The 13,217-nt window shown below is 48.8% G+C and overlaps 1 protein-coding gene and 3 non-coding genes across 5 annotated transcripts in view; 3 read left to right on the top strand and 1 right to left on the bottom strand.

Annotated features, from left to right (window-relative positions):
• LOC138571570 (tetraspanin-33-like) overlaps nt 1–13,217 on the bottom strand; it is a 935,706-nt gene that overhangs the window by 309,578 nt on the left and 612,911 nt on the right. The gene's annotated exons all lie outside the window — the stretch shown is intronic.
• On the top strand, nt 2,837–2,908 carry TRNAW-CCA (transfer RNA tryptophan (anticodon CCA)). Its single transcript has one exon. It is a non-coding gene; the product is annotated as a tRNA-Trp (tRNA).
• On the top strand, nt 10,415–10,486 carry TRNAW-CCA (transfer RNA tryptophan (anticodon CCA)). Its single transcript has one exon. It is a non-coding gene; the product is annotated as a tRNA-Trp (tRNA).
• TRNAN-GUU (transfer RNA asparagine (anticodon GUU)) lies at nt 11,309–11,382 on the top strand. Its single transcript has one exon. It is a non-coding gene; the product is annotated as a tRNA-Asn (tRNA).

The following is a 13,217-nucleotide window of genomic DNA, read 5'->3' as shown; positions in this document are numbered from 1 at the left end:
TCTTGAACATCCGTGAAGACCTGCTCTCCAACCTTGACTCCAACACCCCCTGTGTTTTCATCTTGCTTGATCTCTCTTTTGCCTTTGATACGGTCAACCATGCCATCCTGCTCAATCCTCTCCATGATAACGTGGGGATCACTGGTCAGGCCCTGGCATGGCTGAATTCTTTCCTCTCAGATCGACATTCCCCGGTTCAACTTGGGTCCTTCCTCTCCTTTATCTCTATCTCTACCTAGGGTGTTCCCTAGGGGTCTAACCTCTCTCCCTGGCTGTTCAACCAATACCTGGCACATCTTGCCAACTGCATTGCCATGCTCTATCCCAACTTCCAGTGCTATGCGGATGACACTCAACTCATTTTCAGCCACCTCTCCCCCCTCACTCATCTCTGATTGTCTGTCCGCCATCCAGGAGTGGTGTGCTGCCAATGATCTCTTTCTTAATGCCAGTAAGACTGAGACTCTCCTCATCAGCACACCCACTCCCTGTCATTTTCTGGCCGGACTCTCTGGGCCCTCTTCCTGCTCCCACCTGTGAGGCTAAAAACCTCGGGATCATCATCGACTCCACACTCTCCTTCTCTCCTCACATCTCTGACGTCTCTAAGAAGTCACACTACCAGCTGCACCTCCTTAGAGGTATTCTTCTTTTCCTCTCTTTCCCCCAGAAGCTCACTGTCTCCAGAGCTCTGGTCCTCTCTAGGCTGGACTATTGCAACAAACTCTTTCTAAATCTGCCTGCAATAATCCCTGCCACTAGGATTGGGCAGTTACCCTTCTCTCTCCTCCCAAACCTACCCTCCAAGTCAGGATTGGTTTAGGGGTGTGGAGCAACATATGGCAATTCCCAATTGTAATCGCCCTTTGTTCTCCTTTCACCTTTTTGGCAAAAACGATTTATGTATCACAACTTCATAATTTTACTAGCAACTGCCATACTAAACATATATTCTGTTTCAGCTAATCATGGGGAATTAGATAAGCGGCCACAAAATCCGTATCATGTAGCATGGCCATGTGGCACCTTTCTGTCATTTCCATAAAAATACAACAGTTATGAATATGTAAGTTATTAAGCACATCCCTAATTTCAATGTCCACCGCTCACCAACTCTCACATTTGGAACATGTTCAGATCAGCCAGAAACCTAATTTAACTGGCCCTTACAGTTCTCAGAGTTACAAGAAGATGAATTGGATATCCCCAAAATAGCCTGGAAATTACATAAGTTTCAATAGATGAAATCCATCCGCCTTATAATGGCTGTTAAAAAGGCCTAAATGATAATAGTCCTTTTAAATGAATTATGAATCTTCATGTGGGACAAATGGCCCTGACTCCTGCCTTCCGGCCCTTTGTTTTCACTGGCTCAGCCTGTGGCCAGAGTTTTTTTTTTATCAGTCTCCTTTGTGCTGGAAGCTGGCTCCTTGAAGTGGGTGCCCCCATTTTCACAAATATTAGTCAAGCTCAAGCCAGGGGGTAACTTTTCTTGAAGTCAATGCTTTCAGAGCCAACAAGTCTGGAGAACACTGAATTTCGAAGCCTTAAGCAGGACATATTTATTGTGGTTTGTCATTAGATGGGACATGTGACATCCAGGGCTGGAAGTGGGAGATGTCCTTGTGAAGTTTTGCCTACAGCCAGCAAATGTGACTGCCTTGGGCTGACAATTTCCATGAAGACAAATTGGCTCTTCAAATGTCACTGGAGGTTTGTAGGTGAAACATAATATACATTGCTTTTGGTCAACCCGCACACATGTTTTGTTTTCCTGACATTTTTCGTGGAGCAGTGATATATTTTTTTCAATTTTTGACTTTATGAAACCATTTTTATTTGCACACACCTGTGCCGGCCGTTTTTGTTTTCAATGTGTACAAATCATGTTTTCCATGTGACAGGGATCTTTGATTCCTCCTTCATTTGTAAATTAAAATGCTGCTTGTCTGTTGGTCATGACGGGTAGGCCCCTTCCCACGTGGCTCTTTAATTTAACTTGAAAAACCACAACAAAGGCCATGCCGTTTTTGTTTCAGTGTTTAAAATCCTGCCATTCATGTGAAACAGACTTCTGTTCAGGGCCTTTAAATGCAACCCATAGGCAAAATACAGGCAAACCTCCTAATTTGCATATGGCTTGCTCCAACAGAAGTGATGTCACACAAAAGGACATTACAAGGAGCATCATCAGTTTTTGATACTTGGAGGAACCACGGAAGTGACTTAGAATGAGTTGCCATAAGTAAGCCAAGGGGCAAATAACTTTGTTGTGCAAAATACCCAAATTAGCACTATTATTATATATGGAGCACCTTTATAGTCATTAGGCCTTGTTTTATAATAGCATGATATAATAACATAAGCTATTAACATTGCCACACACCCTAACTAGGGGCCCCCCTCTATTTCCAATCCCACTTAAAGCACTGGGTGGGAGTTATATAAAAGTGCAATATGAAATGGGTTACTGTTGCCGAGATAACCCCCATGTGAAAGATCATCTGTGGCACAGGTGCTTTTGTGTATTTTCCGGGGTTATGTAATATTTAGTATCCCGTGCATTTGCATCTCCCCCAGTCTTCGGCTGTTTCCGTCGCTGCAGGTCTAACCTGGGTAGTAATAAAGTGAAGCCTCTGCAGACCGAGCTGTGCTGAGCTGCGACCATTGGGGGGACTGGAAGGGCACGGGGCGCACAACATTACATAACACCGGCGGCCTGACTGTCATTTATCTCGCGCACAAGGCAGAGTGTGTTGGGCGTTATATATGTTGTGTCCATGTATGCGCCCTCAATGTCACCAGTCCACAGAGTGTGGGCACTTTCCTGAGGCGGGACCTCGTGGCGCAACGGTAGCGCGTCTGACTCCAGATCAGAAGGTTGCGTGTTGAAATCACGTCGGGGTCAAGTCTGCCTTTTTTTTGTATCGCAATATGAAAATGTATTTATCGTAAATTGTGAGGTCGTTTTTAGCCAATACTGCACAAAAGTCATGCACAGACGTGTTCCTCTAGAAACGGACCCCGGTCTCTAACCATTGCTTCTTTTTTATTGTACACTTAGCCGGTAAGTATCACAGCTCCCCGCCCCCACCACCTCCCACCACCAGAGTCCCTGCCTTCAGGCAGCAATTATAAAAAAAAACGAAGGCATGCAGGAGTAATGGAGAGTTACACTCCCAGGAATAGGAGAGGCATGAACAAATGAAGGAATAGAAAAGGGTTCCTGTCGAGGAGGTTGATGCCCTCATATGCAAGCATTGGATGAGGAAGAGGGGCGTGGGGGTAATGGGGCAGATATGCCAAGGGCACGTTTTTTCTGTTTGTTTGCATACATGCCAACATTATCCACTCCATTTGGGAGGCAAAGTCCAGTTCTGGGTTTATAATGGGGACATCCACGACTACAAGTCCCAGAATGCAAAACGAAAACCTGGAATTGACTGGTGTCTCCCAAATGCAATGGATATTGTTCTCATAAATGTGTGTATCTGGTCGAATTGCCACCATTCTGAAAGGAGTTGTTGGACAAAGAGAAGAGGACACGTGGAAACTCAGACCAGGGTTTCATGGACTGGTTTGCACACGGGAGGAGCAGGAACGCACGTGTCTGTGTTGCTATAGGATCTCCATGCATTCCTAAACATCATACATATAAACAAGCTCTATATCCATGCGTGCTCTGCTATCACAGCGTGACATCTGCTCAGGAAACAATTGCTCTCGCCCGTCTCTGTGGCGCAATCGCGTTCGGCTGTTAACCGAAAGGTTGGTGGTTCAAGCCCACCCAGGGACGAGTTCTTTTTCTACCTCTTGGAGCCTCCCTTTTCCCCATTAAACAGCAACGTCGGATGCTGAGAGCAGAGAGGACCCACAATGACGCTGCCTCCATACTGATACACAAAGTATTTATAGCAGTGGGTGCGTCTGCACCCCAAACGGCTTTAACATCTGAAAACGGTTTGCTAATGGTGTAGGGGTGACCGGAAACATGTGGGCATGAGGGTGTGCGGCTGATATCTGTGCTCATAGACAATAGATGTGGCCTGACATGGCACCAATATCCCGCAACATGTGATGGGCAGTGGGGCTCCTAGCAGCACTGTGCACTTCTCCCCTGGCACTGGGTGCAGCAGTACTGCCCTAAAATGCACCAACGGCCGGAGAGAAGGGCCCTATGAAAAAGCCTCTGTTCCTAGTGAGGGAATAGCTATCGCTCTGACATATAGGGCACAAAAGACCCCGCCGGCCACGCAGCCTTCTCTGATCTGGAGTCAGAGGCTTGCGCCACGAGGTCCCTTCACAGACATATAGCGCAATTGCAGGTACTAGGGACACTGATGCGGCAGGTAACCCAAGTACACATAAAATAACAAAGTATTCTGCCGCGGAAGCGAGAGCAGAGCAAAGCAGCCAGGGCGTAGCAGATGTAGGAAATACTCAAAAGCCACTGAGCCACAGATGATTCTTCACATAGGCCATGGTGGTGGCCAGGCCCGGCTGAAGATGTGTCGGGCCCATTGTACATGATGGTTGGCCATCTGAGGCTCCCGTGGTGGGGCATCAGGCCCGGCCTTAGGAAGGGGGCGAGCCGGGCGAACGCCCATGCCGCCACGCCCCCCGGGGCGCCTTTAGCCCCCCGCTCCAGGTCGGGGAGTCTTTCAAGGGTTCCCCCGAGCTAGCGTGGTGGGAGAAGGGACGCTGTTGCTGTTGGAAGCGCCTGCGCTCTTGATATCAAAAGGCGCCATTAGCCCCCAACCGCGCCAGCTCGGCAGAGTCTTTCAAGGGCTGAGCTGGCATGTTGGGAGAAGGCGTGGCAGGCGCTCATTGTTGTTGAATGCGCCTGCGGCAGCGGACCGCATTTAACAACAATAGGGTGCTAATGCACCCATTTATATCATTACCTCCTCGCTGCAGCGAGGAGGTAAAAAAAAAGTGGCACATCCTGGCCCGCCCCTCCTCCTCTTCCCTCTCCATCTGTGCTTGCTGACCCTCCTTTAGCCACCCTCCCACCATCCTTCTTGTCCTTTCCTCTTTTCACCCCTGACGAGGTTGCTCGACAAGTCTGATCTATGAAAGCCTCTTCAAAACAAGTTCATCCCTGTTCCTCTAAAAGCATCAAGGACCACATTGACACCTTCGCTCCGGCCCTTGCTGATTTTTGTAACCACTCCTTTGCCTCTGGATCCTTCCCCTCCCCTCTGAAGCACTCCTTTGTGCATCCTCTTCTCAAGAAACCCACAGCTGATCCTTCTTGTCCAGCTAACTATCGCCCAATTTCCATTACTCCCTTTCTTGGCAAACTCCTGGAAAAGTTGGCCATCTCTCAGCTTTGACTTCATTCCAATTCTGTTGGCTGTCTCCATGACCACCAGTCTGGCTTCAGAGCTGCCAGAAGCATGGAAACTGCTCTCCTAAACATCCGTGAAGATCTGCTCACCTACCTTGACTCTAACATTCCCTCTGTCCTCATCCTCCTCGATCTCTATTCTGCCTTCGACACGGTCAACCATACCATCCTGCTCAACCGTCTCCGTGAAAACTTGGGTATCACTGATCAGGCTCTGGCTTGGCTGACCTCTTTCCTCTCAGATCGACCCTCCCAGGTCCAACTTGGGTCCTTCCTTTCATCTATCTTCCTCTCTACCTGTGGTGTTCCCCAGGGGTCTCACCTCTTGCCCTAGCTTTTCAACCAATACCTGGCTCTCGCCCACTGCATTGCCATTTTCTGCTCAAATTTCCAGTGCTACGCTGACGGCACTCAACTCATTTTCAGGCTGCCCTCTGCCACCTCCTCTCCCTCTCTCATCTCTGATTGCCTAACTGCCATTCAAGATTGGTGTGCCGCCAATGATCTTTGTCTGAATGCCAGCAAGACGGAGATCCTCCTCATCGGCAAACCGTCACCACCCTTTCCCCTCACTCTCTGGCCGGCCACCCTTGGCACTCCTCCTACCCCCACCTGTGAGGCTAAGAACCTCGGGGTCATCTATGACTCCACCCTTTCCTTCTCCGCCCACATCTCTGAGGTCTCTAAAAAGTCAAATTTCAGACTGCACCTATTCAGAGGTACTCTGCCTTTCCTCTCCTTCCCCCAGAAGCTCATGGCATCTCAAGCTCTGGTTCTCTCTAGCTTGGACTATTGTAACAGCCTCTTTCTAAATCTACCTGCCTCTACTCTGCGCCCTCTGCAACTAATTCAGAACAGGACTATGAGACTTGTCCTTGGCCTCAACCCCTGGGATCGTATCTCTCCAGCTCTGAAATCTCTTCACTGGCTCCCATTGGATGCAAGGATTATATTCAAAACCCTCTGCATTGTCCACAAGGCTTTCTGGGGCCTGGGTCCAAAATATCTTCAGCTATCCCTCCGCAAATACCTCCCCTCTCGAGCTCTTCACTCCTCTAACTCCAACTCACTCAGGGTCAGTCGTTTTTCTAGGAAACAAGCTGGGGGTAGATCTCTGTCTTCGGCTGGGGCCTCCTTCTGGAACAGCCTCCCTGTCACTCTAAAACTTGAGGAGAACCATCTCCGGTTCCAGAAGCACCTCAAGACCTTCCTCTTTTCTTCTGCCTTCGCTCCCCCTCTCCCCTGCTGATCTGTTCTCTCTTGGCACCATGCACCTGGCCACCCTCTGGCTTTTGGGCCCAGGTACCTGCTCATCCTGTCACCCTCCCGCACTGCCTCCGGGCCACCCCTTGCACTGGGGTCTGTATCTGTACCCATGCAGCCCCCCCTTTTTCTTCCTGCACATATCGGACCTATCCTGTCTGCTGCCTTAAACCTAGCACTTGCAAATTTCTGGCTGCATTACCACTGTTTGTTGCCTTTATTACTTATTTATTGTTATTTATCTGTTTCTCCTCTGCTTCGCACTTTCCACCTCTCCCCCCCTTCCATGCACTTTTCCTCTCCCCCCTCTCCCATGCACTTGCGCGTTCTCAATGTCACTGGGCCAAGTAAGATCGCTGTTTTGTTCTCCCCTGTTCCCCTCCCTTGCCTTGTCGAGCTCTGAAACACTTGTGTACGAGCGCGATAGAAATAAAATATCAATCAATCAATCTTGTGATAATTGGTGGCTATTAAATGTATATTTGTCACCTTTGTAATGTATGCACCCCCTAGGTGCCTCAGACTGTTTTTGCTCTAAGCAGGAGGTCCCTAACCACTATGGTTCTCCCTGCTTCTGTGCCTTTCCCCCGTTCTCCCCTGACGAGCTTTCCAGACAAGTCTGATCTATGAATGTCTTGTCAAAACAGGTTCACCCCAGCTCCTCCAAAACCATCAAGGACCACATCGACTCCCTGGCTCCTGCCCTGATCGACTTCTGCAACCATTCCTTCACCACTGGAGTCTTCCCGTCCTCCCTTGTGCACTCCCTTCGGCACCCTCTTCTTAAGAAACCTTCTACCGACCCGTCTTGCCTGGCCAACTATCGCTCAATCTCCATCACTCCTTTCCTTGCCAAACTCCTGGCAAAGCTGGCCATCTCCCAGCTTAATCTTCACACTGAATCTGTTGGTTGCCTCCGTGACCATCAGTCTGGCTTCAGAGCTGCCAGAAGCATGGAAACTGCTCTCCTGAACATCCGTGAAGACCTGCTCTCCAACCTTGACTCCAACACCCCCTGTGTTTTCATCTTGCTTGATCTCTCTTTTGCCTTTGATACGGTCAACCATGCCATCCTGCTCAATCCTCTCCATGATAACCTGGGGATCACTGGTCAGGCCCTGGCATGGCTGAATTCTTTCCTCTCTGATCGACATTCCCCGGTTCAACTTGGGTCCTTCCTCTCCTTTATCTCTATCTCTACCTAGGGTGTTCCCTAGGGGTCTAACCTCTCTCCCTGGCTGTTCAACCAATACCTGGCACATCTTGCCAACTGCATTGCCATGCTCTATCCCAACTTCCAGTGCTATGCGGATGACACTCAACTCATTTTCAGCCACCTCTTCCCCCTCACTCATCTCTGATTGTCTGTCCGCCATCCAGGAGTGGTGTGCTGCCAATGATCTCTTTCTTAATGCCAGAAAGACTGAGACTCTCCTCATCAGCACACCCACTCCCTGTCATTTTCTGGCCGGACTCTCTGGGCCCTCTTCCTGCTCCCACCTGTGAGGCTAAAAACCTCGGGATCATCATCGACTCCACACTCTCCTTCTCTCCTCACATCTCTGACGTCTCTAAGAAGTCACACTACCAGCTGCACCACCTTAGAGGTATTCTTCTTTTCCTCTCTTTCCCCCAGAAGCTCACTGTCTCCAGAGCTCTGGTCCTCTCTAGGCTGGACTATTGCAACAACCTCTTTCTAAATCTGCCTGCAATAATCCCTGCCACTAGGATTGGGCAGTTACCCTTCTCTCTCCTCCCAAACCTACCCTCCAAGTCAGGATTGGTTTAGGGGTGTGGAGCAACATATGGCAATTCCCAATTGTAATCGCCCTTTGTTCTCCTTTCACCTTTTTGGCAAAAACGATTTATGTATCACAACTTCATAATTTTACTAGCAACTGCCATACTAAACATATATTCTGTTTCAGCTAATCATGGGGAATTAGATAAGCGGCCACAAAATCCGTATCATGTAGCATGGCCATGTGGCACCTTTCTGTCATTTCCATAAAAATACAACAGTTATGAATATGTAAGTTATTAAGCACATCCCTAATTTCAATGTCCACCGCTCACCAACTCTCACATTTGGAACATGTTCAGATCAGCCAGAAACCTAATTTAACTGGCCCTTACAGTTCTCAGAGTTACAAGAAGATGAATTGGATATCCCCAAAATAGCCTGGAAATTACATAAGTTTCCATAGATGAAATCCATCCGCCTTATAATGGCTGTTAAAAAGGCCTAAATGATAATAGTCCTTTTAAATGAATTATGAATCTTCATGTGGGACAAATGGCCCTGACTCCTGCCTTCCGGCCCTTTGTTTTCACTGGCTCAGCCTGTGGCCAGAGTTTTTTTTTTATCAGTCTCCTTTGTGCTGGAAGCTGGCTCCTTGAAGTGGGTGCCCCCATTTTCACAAATATTAGTCAAGCTCAAGCCAGGGGGTAACTTTTCTTGAAGTCAATGCTTTCAGAGCCAACAAGTCTGGAGAACACTGAATTTCGAAGCCTTAAGCAGGACATATTTATTGTGGTTTGTCATTAGATGGGACATGTGACATCCAGGCTGGAAGTGGGAGATGTCCTTGTGAAGTTTTGCCTACAGCCAGCAAATGTGACTGCCTTGGGCTGACAATTTCCATGAAGACAAATTGGCTCTTCAAATGTCACTGGAGGTTTGTAGGTGAAACATAATATACATTGCTTTTGGTCAACCCGCACACATGTTTTGTTTTCCTGACATTTTTCGTTGAGCAGTGATATATTTTTTTCAATTTTTGACTTTATGAAACCATTTTTATTTGCACACACCTGTGCCGGCCGTTTTTGTTTTCAATGTGTACAAATCATGTTTTCCATGAGACAGGGATCTTTGATTCCTCCTTCATTTGTAAATTAAAATGCTGCTTGTCTGTTGGTCATGACGGGTAGGCCCCTTCCCACGTGGCTCTTTAATTTAACTTGAAAAACCACAACAAAGGCCATGCCGTTTTTGTTTCAGTGTTTAAAATCCTGCCATTCATGTGAAACAGACTTCTGTTCAGGGCCTTTAAATGCAACCCATAGGCAAAATACAGGCAAACCTCCTAATTTGCATATGGCTTGCTCCAACAGAAGTGATGTCACACAAAAGGACATTACAAGGAGCATCATCAGTTTTTGATACTTGGAGGAACCACGGAAGTGACTTAGAATGAGTTGCCATAAGTAAGCCAAGGGGCAAATAACTTTGTTGTGCAAAATACCCAAATTAGCACTATTATTATATATGGAGCACCTTTATAGTCATTAGGCCTTGTTTTATAATAGCATGATATAATAACATAAGCTATTAACATTGCCACACACCCTAACTAGGGGCCCCCCTCTATTTCCAATCCCACTTAAAGCACTGGGTGGGAGTTATATAAAAGTGCAATATGAAATGGGTTACTGTTGCCGAGATAACCCCCATGTGAAAGATCATCTGTGGCACAGGTGCTTTTGTGTATTTTCCGGGGTTATGTAATATTTAGTATCCCGTGCATTTGCATCTCCCCCAGTCTTCGGCTGTTTCCGTCGCTGCAGGTCTAACCTGGGTAGTAATAAAGTGAAGCCTCTGCAGACCGAGCTGTGCTGAGCTGCGACCATTGGGGGGACTGGAAGGGCACGGGGCGCACAACATTACAAAACACCGGCGGCCTGACTGTCATTTATCTCGCGCACAAGGCAGAGTGTGTTGGGCGTTATATATGTTGTGTCCATGTATGCGCCCTCAATGTCACCAGTCCACAGAGTGTGGGCACTTCCCTGGTGCGGGACCTCGTGGCGCAACGGTAGCGCGTCTGACTCCAGATCAGAAGGTTGCGTGTTCAAATCACGTCGGGGTCAAGTCTGCCTTGTTTTTTGTATCGCAATATGAAAATGTATTTATCGTAAATTGTGAGGTCGTTTTTAGCCAATACTGCACAAAAGTCATGCACAGACATGTTCCTCTAGAAACGGACCCCGGTCTCTAACCATTGCTTCTTTTTTATTGTACACTTAGCCGGTAAGTATCACAGCTCCCCGCCCCCACCACCTCCCACCACCAGAGTCCCTGCCTTCAGGCAGCAATTATAAAAAAAAACGAAGGCATGCAGGAGTAAGGGAGAGTTACACTCCCAGGAATAGGAGAGGCATGAACAAATGAAGGAATAGAAAAGGGTTCCTGTCGAGGAGGTTGATGCCCTCATATGCAAGCATTGGATGAGGAAGAGGGGCGTGGGGGTAATGGGGCAGATATGCCAAGGGCACGTTTTTTCTGTTTGTTTGCATACATGCCAACATTATCCACTCCATTTGGGAGGCAAAGTCCAGTTCTGGGTTTATAATGGGGACATCCACGGCTACAAGTCCCAGAATGCAAAACGAAAACCTGGAATTGACTGGTGTCTCCCAAATGCAATGGATATTGTTCTCATAAATGTGTGTATCTGGTCGAATTGCCACCATTCTGAAAGGAGTTGTTGGACAAAGAGAAGAGGACACGTGGAAACTCAGACCAGGGTTTCATGGACTGGTTTGCACACGGGAGGAGCCGGAACGCACGTGTCTGTGTTGCTATAGAATCTCCATGCATTCCTAAACATCATACATATAAACAAGCTCTATATCCATGCGTGCTCTGCTATCACAGCGTGACATCTGCTCAGGAAACAATTGCTCTCGCCCGTCTCTGTGGCGCAATCGGTTAGCGCGTTCGGCTGTTAACCGAAAGGTTGGTGGTTCAAGCCTACCCAGGGACGAGTTCTTTTTCTACCTCTTGGAGCCTCCCTTTACCCCATTAAACAGCAACGTCGGATGCTGAGAGCAGAGAGGACCCACAATGACGCTGCCTCCATACTGATACACAAAGTATTTATAGCAGCGGGTGCGTCTGCACCCCAAACGGCTTAACATCTGAAAACGGTTTGCTAATGGTGTAGGGGTGACCGGAAACATGTGGGCATGAGGGTGTGCGGCTGATATCTGTGCTCATAGACAATAGATGTGGCCTGACATGGCACCAATATCCCGCAACATGTGGTGGGCAGTGGGGCTCTTAGCAGCACTGTGCACTTCTCCCCTGGCACTGGGTGCAGCAGTACTGCCCTAAAATGCACCAACGGCCGGAGAGAAGGGCCCTATGAAAAAGCCTCTGTTCCTAGTGAGGGAATAGCTATCGCTCTGACATATAGGGCACAAAAGACCCCGCCGGCCACGCAGCCTTCTCTGATCTGGAGTCAGAGGCTTGCGCCACGAGGTCCCTTCACAGACATATAGCGCAATTGCAGGTACTAGGGACACTGATGCGGCAGGTAACCCAAGTACACATAAAATAACAAAGTATTCTGCCGCGGAAGCGAGAGCAGAGCAAAGCAGCCAGGGCGCAGCAGATGTAGGAAATACTCAAAAGCCACTGAGCCACAGATGATTCTTCACATAGGCCATGGTGGTGGCCAGGCCCGGCTGAAGATGTGTCGGGCCCATTGTACATGATGGTTGGCCCTCTGAGGCTCCCGTGGTGGGGCATCAGGCCCGGCCTTAGGAAGGGGGCGAGCCGGGCGAACGCCCATGCCGCCACGCCCCCCGGGGCGCCTTTAGCCCCCCACTCCAGGTCAGGGAGTCTTTCAAGGGTTCCCCCGAGCTAGCGTGGTGGGAGAAGGCACGCTGTTGCTGTTGGAAGCGCCTACGCTCTTGATATCAAAAGGCGCCATTAGCCCCCAACCGCGCCAGCTCGGCAGAGTCTTTCAAGGGCTGAGCTGGCATGTTGGGAGAAGGCGTGGCAGGCGCTCATTGTTGTTGAATGCGCCTGCGGCAGCGGACCGCATTTAACAACAATAGGGTGCTAATGCACCCATTTATATCATTACCTCCTCGCTGCAGCGAGGAGGTAAAAAAAAAAAGTGGCACATCCTGGCCCGCCCCTCCTCCTCTTCCCTCTCCATCTGTGCTTGCTGACCCTCCTTTAGCCACCCTCCCACCATCCTTCTTGTCCTTTCCTCTTTTCACCCCTGACGAGGTTGCTCGACAAGTCTGATCTATGAAAGCCTCTTCAAAACAGGTTCATCCCTGTTCCTCTAAAAGCATCAAGGACCACATTGACACCTTCGCTCCGGCCCTTGCTGATTTTTGTAACCACTCCTTTGCCTCTGGATCCTTCCCCTCCCGTCTGAAGCACTCCTTTGTGCATCCTCTTCTCAAGAAACCCACAGCTGATCCTTCTTGTCCAGCTAACTATCGCCCAATTTCCATTACTCCCTTTCTTGGCAAACTCCTGGAAAAGTTGGCCATCTCTCAGCTTTGACTTCATTCCAATTCTGTTGGCTGTCTCCATGACCACCAGTCTGGCTTCAGAGCTGCCAGAAGCATGGAAACTGCTCTCCTAAACATCCGTGAAGATCTGCTCACCTACCTTGACTCTAACATTCCCTCTGTCCTCATCCTCCTCGATCTCTATTCTGCCTTCGACACGGTCAACCATACCATCCTGCTCAACCGTCTCCGTGAAAACTTGGGTATCACTGATCAGGCTCTGGCCTGGCTGACCTCTTTCCTCTCAGATCGACCCTCCCAGGTCCAACTTGGGTCCTTCCTTTCA

This window comes from Ambystoma mexicanum, chromosome 1p, assembly GCF_040938575.1.
Source record: "Ambystoma mexicanum isolate Mex_15411 chromosome 1p, UKY_AmexF1_1, whole genome shotgun sequence".
Taxonomy (NCBI): Eukaryota; Metazoa; Chordata; class Amphibia; order Caudata; family Ambystomatidae; genus Ambystoma; species Ambystoma mexicanum.
Note: the sequence above shows the minus strand (reverse complement) of the source record. Positions and strands in the feature narration are given on the sequence as shown.